Source organism: Chiroxiphia lanceolata, chromosome 1 (assembly GCF_009829145.1).
Source record: "Chiroxiphia lanceolata isolate bChiLan1 chromosome 1, bChiLan1.pri, whole genome shotgun sequence".
Classification (NCBI taxonomy): domain Eukaryota; kingdom Metazoa; phylum Chordata; class Aves; order Passeriformes; family Pipridae; genus Chiroxiphia; species Chiroxiphia lanceolata.
Window position 1 is genome coordinate 86,206,227 of NC_045637.1, and position 17,445 is coordinate 86,223,671.

General features: G+C 40.5%; 1 long non-coding RNA gene across 2 annotated transcripts in view; it reads left to right on the plus strand.

The window, feature by feature from the left end:
• The window catches only part of LOC116795757, a 112,233-nt gene that overhangs the window by 53,514 nt on the left and 41,274 nt on the right, over positions 1-17,445 (plus strand). For both annotated transcript variants that reach the window (XR_004360150.1, XR_004360151.1), the window contains 2 exons: positions 627-755; positions 2,473-2,642. This is a non-coding gene — a long non-coding RNA (uncharacterized LOC116795757). The remainder of the gene's footprint in view (positions 1-626; positions 756-2,472; positions 2,643-17,445) is intronic.

Here is a 17,445-nt window from a genome sequence, read left to right on the forward strand (position 1 = left end):
GCATGAGCTCACAAATACCATTCTGAGCTCTTGCGGCATTCTTTCTTTGTAGACTTTGCTTTTTTTTTTTTATGTGCAGAGTCAATGGGAAACCTTGTGAAGGCTTAAATAAATACATATATTCAAATTGAAACCAAGCTGGCTTCCAACAGTCAGAGTTCCTATTATCTCATCTTGTTTCAGTCAAAACGCTTGTATGAAGCAATCCGATTGTATCAGAGTAAACATAGTTGCATACAAATTTATAAGTACTCTGCCTTGCCCGAAACAGTTCTATGCTTGAATAAGAGGCTCCCCTGCCTTGAATGGATATTGTGTCCCAGAGTACTGAGTAGGTGCCATTGCTCTCATATAGGTAGTTTTATCATCTGTGGAAGCTACTGGGGCAGGGTGCTGAGAGATATCACTTCTGTCCATCCTTGGTTGATATGATGTCCGTGTTCAGAGACAGAAAAGTTGAAGGATACTCACTAGGGTGACAAATCCTAGTATGGTGGGCTACTGGAAGATGGTTCCTGGGAGCTTATTCTTCTCGTGCTGAATAGTGCAAGTGTCAGGGTTTCTCTCTTGGGAGGGAGTGAGTTCATTAAGGAAATTTGTCTTTACCTTTCCTTTTTCTCTTATAGACACTTGGAGTTTTGTACCATTTCCTAATGGCTTCCCTTTATGTAATCTCATGTGTCAGAGGTCTGTGCAATCTCGTCTCATAACATGGAAGACTGGCACAGCTACATTCCTGGAACACTTAGTTTCTGGTAAGTGGCAAGCTGAGATACGGAAGACCTAGTAAACAGGAGGTTGCATGAGGGGTCTGCTGATCACAGAGATCAATAGTTTTCCTGATAGTAGCTCCCAAGGAAAGTTTGTGCTCTGCACTCATCCACTGCAGTCTAAATACGTGCTGGAAGGAGAGAGGACATGCTTGGTGCTTGCTGTGCATTTGGTGTTGGACATTCTCCTGCTAAGCATCTGTTGCCTTCTGCTTTCTAATTACTGTCTAGTGCTGTGCTTCTCTAGTCTCTTGCAGAGAGAATAAAAGGAGCTATTATATTGGTAAGCCATTGCTTAATTGTACTTTTCTTTCACCTAAGCACCTGGACCCTTTTTCACAGGATTTCCATGCTTTGATTTCTCACCATTCCTCACACTTGTAGGAGTCAGTTGTGTGTCTCAGATGTTCGGCACATCTTTGTGTCCTCTAATCCTGCACATCTCCCTCTAATCCTGCTCAGAAGACAGTACTTTTGAATGTCAGCTCCAGTTGCCCAAACTCAATATCAAATTAACTCAACTTGAAAGATTTTGAGGTTTTTTGGCTTGTACACATAGCAGCATCTCTCAAACCTGTGACACAGGCAAGTTTTCATTGCAGTGTTTGCTCACAGCAGGAGTATGTGAAAGGAGTGCATTTTGAGAATGACTAAACATCAAAGTGGTACTGAGTGAGCTGTCCTGAGAAGCGTAATGCTTATCCTGGAAAATGGAAGAAGTGTTTATGTTATATTAATGGCCAGAGGTCTCGATTCACTTTTAGTTTCCTCTCTACCACAGTTAATAGAAATAGAGATGATAAACCTTTCTTATGCAGACACGGATTTGTTGATCTCTCCCTGCTTAATTACAATAAAGAGAATTCAGGAGTATCTGTGATCGTCATTCCTGTCTGGTTACACTCTCATCTCTTAGAGAACTGCATTTTTGCAACTCTAGAGAGAAAAGGCTTTTTTTTTTCCCCTATGGGCTTGCCTAGGAAGATACCCATCTTTAATACGAAGCTTTGAAGCATTATTATGGTAATGTCAGGTAACTGCTCTTCAACTTAGATTGACAGCTAGCTATTAAATAAGGGTAGGGAAGAATGTGGCATCTGTGTAGTGAATGATGCATGTGGTTATTTTAAAATGTTTTTTTATAAGCAGAGACACGGCAATTGCAGGTTTTCTTTGCCTTTTTGATTTAACAGCATTTCAGAGTCTTTTGCCAAACCACAAGTAAAAGCAACATGCAGATCAAACTGCTGTCTCAAAATATTTTCCTCACCCTGATTCAAGCACAAAGGATTTAATTTATAATCAATTGCAAAATGTGCTACTGGAAGACAGTATCTTTTCCATGTGCCCATTTGAGCCTCTGAAAAAAAGCAAAAACATACTAGTTTTTAAAGTCACTCAATTTCTGACCAGTTTTCACTAAGTTTTAAATTGGCTGGTATCTGACAGCTGTAATGGATTCGTCTTCAATAACAAGCTGAGCTCTGAATTGCTACTAGTTGGCACTGGCAGGGATACCAAGATGAGCTCACAGAGCTTCATGTGCTCCTTTTCACAGTCAAAAGGACATGTTCTGCCAACCCAAAGAAAATTGCCAGCAGCAAAAATAAAACTTTCCTCCATGCCTTGGGTTTTGGGGCTAGCATCTTTTTCCCATACCTGGTTAACATACTTCTGTTTTTTAATTTATTTTTTCATGTAGAAAGGAACAGGACTGGACAATGGAAATAGTGGCCACCTGCACACAAGATATTAAAAACAAGATACTGACAGTTGTTGTGGGACAGGCATTTCCTATGCATCTCTCGTTTGGTTCCAGAAGACTCCTGTGAAGAGCCAGCTACTGCTCATGTATCACTTGCATAGCCTGGTGTAAGTGTTCTCTAAGCAGAGGAATGTAAATTCTGTTCTCATTATTTGGCTAAGAAAATGGTGAACTCCTGAACCTTTTTCTCTTACAATTTTAACAGAACTTGACCTAAATGTAAAGGTTGAAAGTTGCATTAACTTTTTCTTCCCTGTAGTTGTGGTCAAGAAAGGGAAGGTAGAAATATCAGACTGACTGCTTGTTCTTGCAGCTCGTCCAGCCTGACAGGCTGGTGGGAATGCCCGTTGGTCTCCCACCCAGCTTGCTGGTTCCTTGGGGCAAAATATGAAGCGGGTCTAACATGGTGTAACTTGCATTCCAACCAGCGAGCAACTGCTTACTAAAGTACTCCTGAAGTTGTTTGTTGAGTTTTCCTTGTTTGCAGCAACTTTAACAAAGCTTGCAAAGTCTCCTTTCAACTCTGTAAGTCATACCATTTCAAGTTCCACTGCAGAGCTAAATAGGTATAAAAGCAACTTTAAGGGAGTCTTCCTTGATTTTTAGAGCGAGATTTTTTAAAGCACAGGATTATAATTAAGTATCGCTGTATATATTCACTGCTGAGTCTGGTTCAAGAGAATGGCTTGTGAGAGATCTCAGGCTCATTGCAGTCTAGACTTCTTTCCTCAGGTTTCTTTGATTTTTTGGCATTGCCCATGGATATGGCACATACTTACAGATCCAAAGACAAGGAGTATGTTGAGAGGTTTTAAAAAGAGAAAGGATCAGAGAATTGGCTTTAGGGCTTTTTTCCCCTCAGGAAGAGAAGATAAATATGACCATGATTAAAAAGCCATTTATGAAAAGGACAGTGATCAATCTGTGGCTGCGTTCTCTGAGAAAAGGAGAGATTGACTTTGTTAGCAAGAAAGTTAATTGACATTGGTTGTTAGGAGAAATAGTCATCTACGGAGAGATGCTTAAGCATTGCAACAGGCTACTTGCACAAGCAGTTGGCGCTCTCTGTCATGAGAGAATTTAAGGAGCAAGTTAGATAAACCTTTGCTTGGAATGGTCTTGGAGTACTTGTTCCTGTTTGCTGAAACTTTTTTAGTTTTCTTTTTGGTCTGGTATTCCTGTGGGCTTCAGCTTTAACCCTGTAAGTTCTGAAAAGGAATCGCCAACGTATGCCAATAGAAAATTACTCAAATAAATACCATTAACACAACAGGGCATTTAAAAGACCTCCCATGAATCCTCATCCTTGTATGGTGAAAAGCGTATCAATGTGTACCCACAGTGCTTAGAATGCCTCTAGAGTTTATTGGAAGATAAAGCAGCGATGGTATCTAATCTGTTAACCCTAACAGAGAATCTGTTCCTCTGCCTCAGATTGCAAACATACCATGAAGTGCTGAGATTGGCATGAGCAGAGTGCATTTTTATTTGAGGGGAACATAAATCCTAAGTATCTTGTTTGTGTATAATTATTCTTGCCCTGAGGTTGCAGCATCTTGTGCACACAGCTGCATTGTGAACATTTTTCCAAGTTTATTTAGCACTGAGTGCAAGTACTTTACATGTCAGAGCTGGGAACGCTCCTGTTTCAGCTGACTCCACTCCTTTGGGGTGTTGTAGAGTGCTTAGGTGACTAAGCGAGAGGCAGTTGCACAAGCCTGGAGAGACAGGGAGCTTATTTAATCACATTAGAGAAAGAGAGAGTAGGCGCCTGGGAGCAGACAGAACTAATCTGCAAGGAAGAGCGAGAGTGAGCAAGTATGTTTTACAGAAAGGATTTGGAGGTCAGTGGATTGCCAAAGTCAGTGCATCTTTGACAGAGGATTTCTATATACTTTCCCAATTCGCATATGTCCATACTTAAGAACCTAAGGGCCTCAACTCTTGTCAACACACAGCAGGCAATGGTTTATGAGCTAAACAGGAGAGTTTATTCCTTGTTTGGTTTTGCTCGTCACACACCTCAATTTTAAGGAGATTAGCAAATGTATTGGTTGCAGTAGCCTGTGATTTGATTAACCAAGTACCTTGGTGGTTTCCTCTCCTCTTTAAATTTCTTTATTCTTTTTAAATGGTGCAGAGGGCAAAGCGAGCCTGGAAACAGAGATCCCAGCAGTATCATGGGGATTTTTGAAGCTCTCTAGCCTCAGTTTTACTGAGAATATAATGAACAGGTTGAGGGGCTGGGATGTTACTTTATAGAATCAACCTGTATTGTCTGTCCTTTGTGGAAACAGACGCAGGATGAAGATGTAATCTGTGTGATTCTGACTAAATGTCAGAAATAGAGCACTGAAATGCCTATACGTATATGGTATAATCATCTAGGCAGTCACATATTATGACCCTTGCAGCTTCCTTTTTTTTTTTTAATATATTTCCAGGAGTAATGTTTTTGTAGTAACTGATAAATTAATTTTATTCTTCATTCAGGCCTTTTACAATACATTATTAATGGAAGTACATAATATGGCAAGTCCAGGTGTACCCATAGACCAGGTCACTATTTGTATTGTGTATCTACTGCAGGCAAAGATGGCCAGTGCAGAACATACAAAGGAGAAAAAAAGGAGGAAATGCCAAGAGTGTGCGCATATGCTTAGCAATGCTTCTGGTTATGGTTTGTGCTCATCTTTGTTTTCAGTCAGATATGGGACATAACCTATAAATTAACTCCATCTACCAGTCTCTTTTCTGTGTGGAGCACTGAGGAAACCATTTTGTGTGTGTGTGTGTGTGCACAGTATGTATTCCTTCCTGACCTGCAACCTGCAGGCAGTCCAGGAATAGTGTAATTGATTTAGACTTATTTGGGGAAAAAATGTGATCATCATTTGATTTTATGAGGTGACTGATTTGTTGAATGACATCAGCATGCCGTGGGATCAGCCACATGAGCAAGATATGTTTTAGTATGGCTTTGGAAGTAGAGGGAGTGGTCAGACCTGTGTTGGAAACAATGTCATTGGAGCAGCTATGAAACTGAGTCACATGGGGAATTCAAAGAGCTGAAACTCAGAATCTGACTTGTGGCTCCTTACGAACCAGCAGCAGTTCCTTGTAAAAAAGAAATATGGATGGCTACAATGATAACAGGAGTGTAACACACAGTTCTTTAAAAGTTCCAATGCAGTTTTGTCCAGATGACATTATTGGAAAATCCACTCCTGTTGCTTTTTTTTTCAGGGAGTCAGAAGGACCAAGGAGGTAACTGTATAAAGCAATTGTTATAAACATTAAAACTAGATGAATCTCCATGTCAGATTTTATTGCAGCCTTGCAATTTGGGCTAGGTTCTCTGAACTTTGCTAACCTTGGCAGATCTACAGGGAAAGCCTACAAAATCCTTGAGTTCAAAGCAGGCAAAATATATGACACCTTTTGAAAGTTTGGCTTTGAGTGTTGAGTTTATTTGAACTTATGTTAACCAAAGCCAATAAAAAATGGTTTGCATGAGCTCCTGCAAGGTGAAATTCCAGCAAGCAGAGGGAATGAGAATAGACAGCCTGTTTGCCAAACACGGTTATTTTTATTTGTGTTCAAGGAAGAAAGTTGATAAGAGTTTAAGTACTTTTATATTTGAGTTAAAGTAGGAATAAGGAAGACTACACTTAGGGATATTATGTAAAAAGTATTATCCCCCTGTGAAGATATCCCAAGCAACCTGGACTGTATCTATTGGGTCATAACCCAAAAGAGTCCTCTTTCTGGACAGTTTATATTTCATTATGCTAATACCTGGGACTGCTGAGGAAGACAATAAAGCATGAGGCAGAGATCAAAATATGAATAGTTAATAGCTATAATAAAAAAAAAAGATTAAAAAGAAATAGAAATGCCAAAATACAGTGCAGTTTGCAGTGGCAGAATCCATGTATGGACCATCATGCTTAAATGAGGTGCTAAGGTTTTACTTGGTAAGAAATGAGCTTGAATAGCGAGGAGCCAGGGGTAGAGAGAGGTTCTCTGGGTAAAGAATTAAGGGCTGGGGGAGAGAAAGATATTTTTTTTTAATTATTTTTATTGAAAGCTCTGGCAGTGAATGATAGATGAGGATGACTACTGAGGTGCAACAGAGATAGCAAAACAATTGTGTATATAACTAAGAAGGTTGCTGGTTGCAACCAAGTAGGCAATTCACATAAAATATCCAGGTATGATGTATCAATGAACCATGTCCCATAAGAATAAATCACGAGACTGCAGTTTCACCTGGAAATGGTGGGAGGAGTTTAAGTGAGTATTTAAGGATATGACAAAGGAGATGGGGCAGGGGTCTGTGTGTGTATTTGTAGGTTTGGAAACAATTACTGAAGAAGAGGGTGCGGAAGGAGAAGAATAGCCAGACTAGAGGTACTGGAGCATACCTGACTTGTGAAAGACAGACATAAAGGTAAACAGTGTGATGTTACTGTAAGCCTTTAATGAGATAAATAAGGTGAGATAATATGAGTTAAATAACCAACTTAATAGAGCCAAAGATATTCTGGGGAAGTATGATTGCTGAGGCAGTGTGGTATATCTGCCAATGACCTCAAGAAGTGGATTTGGTAGATACAGATCTTGCTTATTAGAGGTCTGTCATTATGAGAGGCTTTGACTTCCTGGATTATACAGGGGAACAAATAGCTAAATTCAGGCATTTCTCAATGCAATAACCAACAGCATTCCTCACCAGTCACTGAAACAGCAAGAGGCAATACTTTTTTTAGGTCTGACACTAAGTTGTAGAATGAAGCAGAAAATAACCGGGCTTTGAGGGATTTCAGTTTCAATTAAAATGAAGGGGAAACAAGTGCAGGTCTATAGCTGAGCTTTTCAGCTCCAGGTGGATGGCATTTGATACATTTAGGGAACTAGCTAAAGCCTGAAGAGCTCAAGAGGACTGGATTGTAAAGCAGGTCTGGCCCTTCTTTGAATCAAAGGTGCAAAAACTATCTGAAAAGGCATATCTTGTGAAGTGAAAAACATGGAAGAAAAGTTAACAGATATGACTGAATAAGGAGTAGAAAAATAAACAGGTCAGCAAAGAAAGCCACATGTGAGAGGTCAGGAAATGTGTGGGTAAAATAAGAATTGGCATGAGTCAAGCTGAGTTTGACTCTGCAAAGGAAATTAAAACAAATAGGAAAAGGTCCTTCAGCCAGATAAATTAAAGGGAAAACAGACGGTAATTGGGCATGGCCCAATAATTTATCAGTTACTTTGTTTCTGTTTCAGTTAGGATGCTGATTCTGACTATTCAGGCATAGCAGACTTTTAGTGCCTATGGAAACCTGGAAATTGAAATGGCTTCAGCCAAAGTGGGAGAAAAAAACTCGAGTTAAATAATGGAGAAAGACTGGATCATTGTCATCTTGGTATCTGGAAGGAACTGACACGTAGTTGCAGGCTAGAGAACAATATTTTCAATTGCACTTAACAGCGGAAGGAAGACACCATTCAGCTGGATGTAAGTCTGTCTTTGATGAATGGGCAAGGACAGCCCTGTTGGAGTGCATGCTATTTGTAGCAGCTGTCCTATGCTTTTAAAAGTAAGAATAGGGCATACGGTAGCAGAAAAAGGAAAGATAACACAAGAGGCTAGATCTAACTAGATTAGTTAAACCTGATCACTTTGATAAAAGCACTGGTGTTTCCAGGCATGGAAATGCAGTCCTCCTTGCTTAGCTTCTAGTATGCTGTACCATGTGAAACTGAGAGACATGCTGGGTAATGACAGAAAAATTGTGACTAATAGGTAAGCTAAAAGGAAGGTTTAAGTGAAAAGAGACCTTTCTGACTGGAGGGAAGTTGCTAATGAAAGCTCTTGATGATTGATTTTGGGACCCGTCTTCTGTGCTAATTTTACTAGAGACTGCGACTTAGAAAATGGAAGTGTGCTAGTGAAACTGGCTGCAACAGAGTTGGGAGGTAACAGTAGAACGACTAAGCACCTGGAGAACACATCAAGGCATGAGAAACACAGAAAAAAGTGTGAGATTAGTTAAAGTAAAAATAAATGCAAGGCCCTTGCTAAAAGAATTGGTGCTGTAACTGGGGGTTCGCCAGTCTGGAGTAGCTGAAGAGGAGGAAAACACTGCTACAACTGAATGTGTGTGCTGCATGTGTGTCAGTGAAACAGCCATCCAGGTCCTGGAGTGTGTCAAGCAAGTTGTTTTCAGTATACACGTGTATAAATGCTACTATGCTACACAGTCTGACTCCTAGGGTGGGATACCAGCTGAGGGATTTCTTTAATGACAGGCATTTCTGATTTGTGTTCAAATATGAATGCAGCCATTTGCATGCATTACTCACCCTGTTCCTTCTCCTTTGATGCTGATCCTGGGATTTAGAAGAGCATGGACCTGTCCAATGTTTCTTAGTTTGAAGTTTGGTATTGACTGTCATTGGCAGGTTGTATTTTTAAGAAGCCTGCTTTGAAGCGTCAGATCTTATCCTAACTGAAATCCTCTTACCTGTTATGGGATTTGTCAGACCAATTCACTCAGGATGTCTTGGCACAAGAAGATGTACCATTGTTGACAGTGGAGAGGAGTTCCTTGGGCTCCAGCTAGAGGCAGATAAAGATTAATCAGCTTTAGTGCTATACCCATTCCTCTTCTCTGCTGTCCTCTCTTCTTCACAGGACATTTTTTTTTCCTTTCCAGTAGTAGCTATCAAGATAATATGAAAGACTGATAATATCTAGAGTTTATCTTTTCAGTGTTTCATCACATTTTGAAATACTAGAATAGAAACTGTCTCCACCTCTATCTCTCTCACTGCTGAGCTGCATAATCCCTCCCCTTGGGCTAAGACAGTACTTTATACTTGGAGGTTCACAAGATCAGTTGCAAAAACAGATTCTGCCACATGTTGAAAATTAGCTTCCATTTGTACCCCTTTTCTCTTGTATGTGGATGATGTGCAGTGTAGTAAATCTGGTCAAGGCTATGTGAAGTCTACCTCACTGCTGGTTTTGATTTTTCCTTTAGATAAGCAATTGATTATGTTCACCATAAACATTCTGTGTTTGGTCAAGAGTGGTTTCTTCAATAGGAAGACGAAAGTAATCAAGCCTGGCTTGTGGTGCTGTATAACTTGCAGCCATAAGGCCTATGATGGAAGGGGAGAATTCTGAGTTAATTTTTGATCCTCTTGTGCTTTTGAGAGAGGAGGGACGTTTTCTGCTTTGGCTGAGTTAGCACCCAGAAGTGTCTGTCACTTTCTCTATGTTTTGGAGCAGGCCCGTTTGTTCCTGGTCTGATCTGCTGCCATTGCATGCAGAGTAGGTACAGCTGAGAGGGATGCAGAGGATTTCAGTTGTTTGAGAACAGGTGGGTGGGGGCCTTCAGAGTCCATGAATTCATTAAAATTCCATGTTGTGTTGCAGTGTAAATGCGTGGGCCTTAATATGCAGGGCTCCAACAGGTAAATACTCGAATCTTGGATACAAGACATAGCAAGTTTTTACCTGCCCTTTATCCAAAAAGCTCTCCAAGTACTCTATACCCACCCAAAAGGCAGTGTTCACCACTACCTGAATATAATGCAAACTGATAGACACAAACCCAGATTAGGGGCAGCAATTCACCTTTAGATGGATATCTGCCACGAGAGTGTGCGTTGTTTACACTTAAGAAAACGTATTCTCTGTTTTGAAGAAATTAGACGCTTTATGTTGCTGTTCTCTTTGAACACACCTTGCTTTGCTAACAGCATCCATTTGTGCTGTGAATTGTATAAACAACTCTCAGTACCTCAAGCCGCTTTCTCAAACTCCTAAAGTCACAAAGTATCCACTGGGCGAGTAATCCCGCTGATCAGAAGCACAGAGAGTAGGGGCCAAAAACTGCCTGCAGGCGCCCTGCCTTTGTGCACTCTGGGTGAACCCTGAGAGGTAATTTGTCCCTTTTCAGGCGCAGTCTGCTCCAAATGCTGCGATCCTCTCATACCGAAGCTGGTAACTTTGCTCAGGGCAATTTCACTGTAGACCTGACTCTGCAGTCACCAAGCCCACAGCAGTGCTTCTTGCAGCAGGTGTGTGACTGAGCGAGCCGAGGTGCTCTCCATCCAGCCTCATCATCCACATGCAGTACAACAACTTGGGACTGAATTTGCTCTTCTTGCCAGCACGTACCTGAATGTGCGAAAGTGGCTCCTGAATCCACGTGGCACAAAAAAGGCACAAAAAGGTACCCTCAGGAGCTGTGCCTGCCGTAGCTCTCACAAGCTCATCTGTAGCTGCAGTTTTCCACAACTTGTGAGGTATCTGGAGACTTGTTCTTCAGTCAGCATTCCTCTTTCCTAGTTGGTTGCTCCTTTCAGTGGGACAAGTCAACTGGGGGTTGTGAAACCACACGGTTTTAGATCTCTTCCATTTATTTCTCTTTTTAAAAATAAAATATTAAAAGAGAGCTGTGGTCACAGAAAAAAAAATAATTTCTCTACTGTAACAAGGGAATGAAAACATCTGCATGAAGAGAAAACACTGAAAGTAGAGAGCTATGTTATTCTTTGGAGAGAATGTTGGGATTAAGGTTTAAAAAAACTTTTTTCTTTTTAAGGCATCCAGTTTCTACAGCTCTCAGTTACTTCAGGGATCAGACATTTAGAAGATATTTTCTTGATCTGATTTTTTTGCAGGACCTGAGTATTTTGAAAGACTTCCTGCACATACATGCCAGTTATTTGATCTGATCATTGTTTTAATAAAACTATTATTTAACTAACCACGAGTTAATTTCTTTGGCCCTCTGGGAGCCAGCCACAAATAGTAGCACGTTATTGTGTAACCTGGCTAAAGCTGAGCTCCTTGTCTTCCGTGCCAACTCCCACCATTGACAAAACCACTTACAACTTTTTTTTTTTATTAATGGAGTTAGACTATTAAGAAAAAAACATTGCAAGATCCTTTAAAGTTGTCTTCATATAACCTTTTCCTAATCACTTGCCATTTGATTTTTTTGTGTCCAAGAATGTAAATAGATGCTGCGTAAGGACAGAAGGGATTGTCTGAGATCTGTTGTGTTGAACAGTTGGCAAAAAGAAACACTGGAGTGTGCCTGGCCTCTACTTCGGTGAGAGGATATTAGAAAACTCACTGAAATTGATTCCTTCCAGTAACCTGCAAAATGGGCTAACTTTCAAGGAATTTTCCAAGAGGGGAAAAAAGTTAATCAAAATGAAAGGGTGCTTTATTTAAACTATTCTGGAAAATTTTGGAATTTTGGTCTAGGAGCGGGTAATTTTACTTTGAATTCTCTTTGCAATTCTGTTTCCATGAATGTGTCCATCTGTGACAGACCAGGACCTGGCAGCAGTGCTGGAACAGCAGACAAGATGACAGCCACAGCCTCTCTGTTGTACCCATGCCAGCCCTGCTGCTGCTGGCAGGGGCAGTCCAGCGGTCAGCAGCTGGCAGCTCTTCCATTCTTAAATAAGTAAGAGTAGCTGCTGCTCAGCACAGCCACCCACAGTGATATGAAGTGTTTCAAAACTTCCTCCTCTCTTGGTCATAAAACTTTGAAACCAAAAAGATGCCCATGCAAATAAGCCACTGAGAGAAGAGCCATATTTGTTGGGAATGATTGTGTGAGACTATTAAGTTCCACAGTGATGTGTTAGTAAGTGCCTGACACTCACAAGAGGCTCTGTTTCTGGCAAACACGTTTCCCTGTGCACAAGCATTAGCTCTGATGTTTACTGCTCACTGAGTCAGAATGATCGTAGGCTATAGCTTGATTTTGCTGGGATATCATAGCTGTTGCTCCAGTGCCATGGAGACCAATGCTGGCTTAGATATTTAGTGTAAATGAAAAATAAACTAATAATTTCCAAAATGATGAGACAGCTGTTGTGTGAAGTGTAGACAGCAAGTGTGTAGTGTAGCACAGGAAACTGTGGCTTTATTTTAAGGAGGACAAGGTGCACAAAATCACCAAGACCTCTTGGGATGTAACAGCCTTGCACTTGACTACAAGCAATTGCCAATGAATGAACCTGGGAACAAGAAGTGGTGGGCCATGCCTACGAAAAGAGGTTTGGGGTCGGAAAAGGAGCAACACGTATCCTGGGGGACAAGGATTCTGCAGAGGATTTCAGATCAACGGGCAACTGGCTTCAAAAGCCTTCCTTGGATGGTGTCATGTCCAAAAAGATTAAGGCGGTCTTTGAATCTACAAAACAGGTAGGAGCAGTAAACAGAAGCCTAATGCTTGTTTTTACCTCGATGAAGAGTGCCTCACTGCTGCAGACCACATGGAATGTGAAGTCTTCTTCTGCAACTCACATGCAAAATAAGTTGAAAAACAGGATAGGGTCAGACAAGACCAAGAGAATACCTTTTGGGATGGGGAAGTGGGAAATACTCAGGAAAGATTTTTTTATATTTCTCTGTGGTTCAGGTCATCTGATGACCAAAAAATCTCAGAACAGTGCTGAACTCTTCTTCTCCAGAAATGGCCAAATCAAGACCAGGAGATCAGCTGTTTCCCAGAGATGTGTTGTAGTTGAACACAGCACTTACGCTTAGTCCAGTGACAACAGAGAAAAACTTCCCAATCTTTTCTACAAAATGCCATTTGCAATAAATATTTTTGTCTCAAGAAATATGTCAGCTCTACAGATGGAGCTAGTAAATTTATTTATGCTAGCTTTATCAGGATATGTCTTTTGCAAAAGTAGCCTGGAAGTATTTTCAAATAACTGCATGGTAAAGCCTTTATTTGACTTGTAGCTGACCCAGTCAGCCACTATAGAAAGGACTTTTCTGTTACCATTTGTCAAAGCTAGGCAGGCCTTCCTGGCTCTGTGCAGTCGATGAAGCTGTTCCAGGAAATGCAAAAAGGAGCAGTGTTACACAACTTGTCCCGATACCACTGGGCTTTAAGTAAACCATAAACATTCCCAGGAATGGCTTACGAGTAGGCAAATGAAACAAAAACAATTTAAAGGTGATAAAACTCTGTTGACATGAATACTATTCAGGTAAACCACCTTGGACATATTTCAAACAGAATCCAGCACGTACTTAACTTTATCTCAGGTGAATGAAACTGTTCACACAGGAGGCTTTGCAAGTATAGAAGGTCTAATTCACCCGCAGACTCTCCTGCCTGACAGCTGTCCTTGACAACAAACCTATGTTTTTCAAATCAGTTGTTGAGCCTCAGTTAGGAGGGAGATTTTCGAAGCCTCACAGCCTCTGCACACTATTGTCTGGAGCCAAGCTTAGGTACTGGAGGGATCTCTGCCACTGGACCTGCTCTTGTTGGTGTCTCTGAAAGCTTTGTTTGGATTGTGGGGCAGAAGCAGGAGTTCTTTGACAGATAGTTTATATGAGAAGAAAGGAGCCAACTTCATCGTAACTCTGTTTGAGGGTCATCCCAAGAGCTGTGTGGGGGACTGAAGGCTTTCCAGGTTTAGTAGCACTTTTAGGTATTACTTCATTGTTACAGAAGTACAGAGGAACAAATTAGGGATGAAGATGCCCCTTCTGGGTCCTTCAGCTTGTAGGAGAAGACCCATCGCAGTGACAATGTCTGTAAGTTTTCCCTCCTGATAGAGCTGCTAGTGGAGTTTCCCAGTCTGAAGGAGCAATGGTATTTTGCTTTACAGCAGAATTCAATGCACTGCTCTAGTCTTCAAGTGAAGCTGCTTCTCTGGTGAGTGCATAGCTCCAATTCACACCAAGGAACTCCCTACACACTGGGAAGCACTGATATATTTTAATCTTTTTTCTCTTGCAGATAGCAGGATGCATGGAGGTAGAAGTTAGAGCCCTGTTTTCTGTTAGTGTCTGTTCTTTCCCCGGGTGAAAATCTAAAGTAGCTTTGATGTTGCTAGGGAATGAGTCTACAACTCATATCCAGGTAAATGGATTTGTCTTAGGATGCTTTCCTCTGAAAAAATGCTTGTACTGAAAGGGTGGGATAATGAATACACAGACAGTAGCCAATACACGCTGCTCTCTGCACACATTGCTCTGATCTCACTGGGTTATGAAACCCAGATAAACAACCAAGAATTCACCATCCCTGTAGGCACCATGAAAAATTAAGAACAACAAAAACATGGTCTCCTGGATATACAGAAATTCCAAGGCTAACTATTCCTCAGTGACAGGAATTACTGGAGGGTGAAGTTTAAGACTAAAAGGGCAAGGACATTTTTAGACAATGAAGAAATTCATTTGTGTAGTTCACAGAGAGCTTGTTTTCCTCTTTTTGGACCTGCTCACCTCTGCTCATCAGTTCATTATTTATCATGTTTTGAAGGGATACAAAACCAGCCTCTGGGAAGATATACATCTTGTGAAAGAAAGCTAGAAACTGAAGTGAATGCAGAATTTGCAAATGTACCTACCATAAAGACAAAACTCTACTGATGCACTGGAACGTGTTTGGCTATGGGAAATACTCAGAAGTCTTTAGGAGCAGACAGAGAGAAATACATTCAGGAAATTACCCCACCATGGGGTACTGAAATGACTTGTATGATTTCTGGGGGTTCTCTGAAGGTCTGTTCCTCTTCAACTACCAGCAGAATTGTCCAATGATCTTCTCAGTATCTGAAAATCTCCACCTAAGGTAATGAGGTGGCCCTTTTTCTTTTAATCTTTATATCTCCTGTCTTCATGGTAAAGCATTTTGTCCTTGCCTACTATATTTCCTCATCTATACAATGGAGATATTTACATTTATTGTCCAAAGAGCTTGGACTAATGTCCTAGAATAGTCCAAACTGAGCAGGGATTAGAGACCTGCTCACAGGCTATGACTGCTGCTGACCAAAACAGGGTCAGGGAGCAAGCTCTAGGCTGCTGATCACTCACACTGCTCCACTCTTAACCTCCTCCTGGGCTCCATTTGGGCTCACACAACCCATCTGGGACCCTCTGAGACAAGTCCCTGACTACAGTCCTAACTGCATTGCCTCTGCTTATCTCTCACTGAACTCATCTTGAATTTGATTCACAAATATGTTAATAGAGTTCAGCTTTCATACAGGCTTGCTGAAGTCACCGATTTGGAGAACGTACTAGAGAACGAAATTTTTAACAGGTTTGCTTATAATGCTGGCCAATAGTTACCAGGACAAATATTTTTCAACATTTTTTGTTTGTGAATAGCTAGCCACAAATAATTCTAATAGTACTATATTCTGGATTTCCATAGCTGTCTCTTTAGTGTTGGTGGTATATTCAGTCCAGAAGTTTCTTGTAAGAGCGGGTGTACCCTATGCACTAAACTAAACAGAAAGACTGGAAAACATTTGGCTACAAAAGTGTGCCTAACACAGCTTGCGGTGAAAGCAATGCAGTCAGTGCTGTATAGCTGCTCACCTAAAGCCCATGGCTTTGTTCATCTGGCCTTGTTGGCTAGTAAAGTTTTGGAGGATTTATACTAAAACTCTCTTTTTCTCTCATTTTCCCCTTTGATTTGATACTTTCTGATACTGACAAGAGACAATAGGACAGTAGGCAAAATATTTTTAACATGACACATTTATATGTGCTTAAACATAGTCAAACGTGTTCTTTTGTGGAGAAATGTACCAAAATATGTTACGTGTATGTTGAAGGCATTTAAAATATATATGGAATCCAAGATAGTAATTATAAACAGTATATAAACAAAGAGACACACAAAGATACTTATTTGCCTACCTGTCTATATATGAGTGTCTGCAAATTTTCAGGTGAAGAAAAAAAATATTAATGTCAGCATGCATGTGAAGAGAAGATATGAAGGGTGTCATGCCAAAACGTTGCAAATTTATTAATTTTTATTTTGTGCTATTTGGAAAATAGTAGCTACAATGCACGTATTAGATAGTCTTTATATAATATAATCCCAATATACTGGCATAATATTGGATCTGAGTTCATAGGTAGGTTTCTTGTTCAGTTCTGCTCCTGTAAAGAGACATGGCTGGGTAATTCTCTAGAATTCCTCTCTGGATTTAAAATACTGAAGTACATGAGTGTTCATATAGTTTGTGTGTGTATGAGTGTCCTGAAGTTTTGATCTTGGGTATTACATGGAAAGAAGATGGGATCTGCAGATATGAAAAGGGTATGGGTCATAAAGAAAGTGAGGAAGAAAGTGAGCTAGCTGTCTCTCTTCTTACTTAAACCAGGCTGCTGTGAACACAAGAGGCTATATATGCAGATCAAGGTTACCAAGGAACATAGACATCTCTGACTTAAGTTATTTTCCTTATTAAACTGGCAATGGAAGAATTAAGTGATGTGAAATTCTCTAGATCATCTCAAAAGCACTTAAAAATCATCCATGCCCTAGAAAATTAAATTGGCTTTATGGTCAGACAATGCCCAGCAGTGTAATCCTGAGACACAAGAGGATTTGGATTTTAAAGTACTCAAATTAAAGGAGTGCTTGTATTCTGGGAATTTGATTTTTCCTACCACAAGTGGTGTTTGGTTCTGGGATTTTTGTTTGGACCTGCCTGCGCCTCTTACAAAACCAAAACAAGCAGGCTGTCATTTTCACAAAAGCCCAGATGTATTTTTATTTTTTGCAAAGGCAGAAAAATATCAGTAGTAAGGGATTAAAAAACACAGCTACTAAAATGTGTCACAATTTTTTCTGTTTGTTTTCCCCCCATTCTACATTTGCCTGCTTTTTTGTGCCATTCAACTTGTTTGCTTGTAAAATCTTCCTTGGAGCCACATTCGTGCAGACAGACTAAAACATTTTTTACTCTGAATGAATCCCTTGAGGTAAAATTTACTCAGATTATATCTTGGTTACTACCTAACCTGTTTGGGTTATTTTTGAACACTATAAAGCGGTAGCACCAACAAAGACAAACTCTGTATGGTACATACCAGTAGCAGCT